Raw genomic sequence first — 2,022 nt, forward strand, 5'->3', positions numbered from 1 at the left:
AAGTTTGTAGGTGTGAGTTTGCAACATTCTGTGTTCACACTTGATTAATGGTCAATAAGGCAAATCAAAACTTCTACAGTCTGAAGTTGATGAAACATGCAATCAAGATGTATTGATTATTATTGATTATTACTAGTGATTGGCATGCAAAAGTTGGACTGGTGATCCAAAAATATGGCATTGGTGATAAAAATGATGCCAGAGATTGTATGATAGCATTTTACATGACTAATGACTTATTCATTGCAAATATCTTTCTCAACAACAAAAATGGCAGCTATGCATGTGGATTTCACCAGATGGAGTACACCAGAATCAGATTGACTACATCTGTGGAAAGAGGCCATGGAGAAGCTCAGTATCTTCAGCCAAAACAAGGCCAGGAGCTGACTGTGGAACAGATCATCAGTTGCTCATATGCAACTTCAAGTTGAAGCTGAAGACAATTAAAACAAGTCCACAGGAGCCAAAATATGACCTTGGTTATATCCCTCCTGAGTTTAGAGACCATCTAAAGTATAGATTTGATGCACTGAACACCAATGACTGAAAACCAGAGGAACTGTGGGAAGACATCAAGAACATCATCCATGAAAGAAGCAAAAGGTCATTAAAGAGAGAGGAAAGGGAGAAAAGACAAAAATGAATGTCCGAAGGGACTCTAAAACTTGCCTTGATGGAGAGTACCTAAAGCAAATGGAAGAAATGACAAGATAAAAGAGCTGAGCAGAAGATTTCAAAGAGGAGCTTGAGAAGGCAAAGTCAATTATCATAATGAAATGTGCAAAGACCTGGAGTTAGAAAACCAAAAGAGAAGAACATGCTTGGCACTTCTCAAGCTGAAAGAACTGAGGAAAAAAATTCAAACTTCGAGTTGCAATACTGAATGATTCTATGGGCAGAATATTGAATGATGCAGGAAATATCAAAAGAAGATGGAAAGAACACACAGAGTCACTGTACCAAAAAGAATCGGTCAGAGTTCATCCTTTTCAGAAGGTGGCATATGATCAAGAACCAATGGTACTGAAAGAGGAAGTCAAAGCTGTACTGAAGGAATTGGCATAGAACAAGGCTCCAGGAATTGATGGAATACCCACTGAGATGTTCCAACAAATGGATGCCACATTGGAGGCACTCACTTGTCTATGCCAAGAGATTTGGAAGACAGCTACCTGGCCAACTGTCTGAAAGAGAGCCATATTTGTACAGAGATCCATATTTGTACCCATTCCAAAGAAAGGTGATCCCACAGAACGTGGAAATTATTGAACAATATCATTAATATCACATGCAAATAAAATTTTACTGAAGATAATTAAAAAAACAGTTGCAGCAGTATATGACAGAGTACTTCCAGAGATGAAAGCTGGATTCAGAGACAATGTGGAATGAGCGGTATCACAGCTGATGTCAGATGGATCTTGGTGAAAGCAAAGAACACCAGAAAATTGTTTACTTGTGTTTTATTGACTATGCAAAAACATTCCATGTGTGGATCGTGAAAAATTATGGATAATATTGAGAAGAATGGGAATTCCCCAACACTTAATTGTGCTCATGAGGAACCTGTACATAGACCAGGAGGATGTAATTTGAACAGAACAAGGGGATAATGCATGGTTTAAAATCAGGAAGGGAGTGCATCAGGCTTCTATCCTTTCACCATACTTATTCAATCTGTATGGTGAGCAAATCATCTAAGAAGCTGGACTACATGAAGAGCATGGCATCAGGACTGCAGGGAGAGTCATGAACAACCTGTGATATGCAGATGATACAACTTTCCTTGCTGAAAGTGAAGATGACTTGAAGCACTTAGTGATGAAGGTCTGCAATATGGATTACATTTCAAAACAAAGAAAACGAAAATCTTCACACCTGGACAAATAAGCACCATCATGATAAATGGAGAAAAGACTGACGTTTTCAAAGATTTCATATTACTTGGTTCCAAGGAGCTCTGGTAGCATAGTGGCTAAAGCACTTGACTGCTAACCAGAAGGCTGGCGGTTCAAACCC

The sequence above is a fragment of the Orycteropus afer genome, unplaced genomic scaffold, assembly GCF_000298275.1.
Source record: "Orycteropus afer afer isolate SDZICR_OR568_19922 unplaced genomic scaffold, OryAfe1.0 scaffold00492, whole genome shotgun sequence".
Taxonomy (NCBI): Eukaryota; Metazoa; Chordata; class Mammalia; order Tubulidentata; family Orycteropodidae; genus Orycteropus; species Orycteropus afer.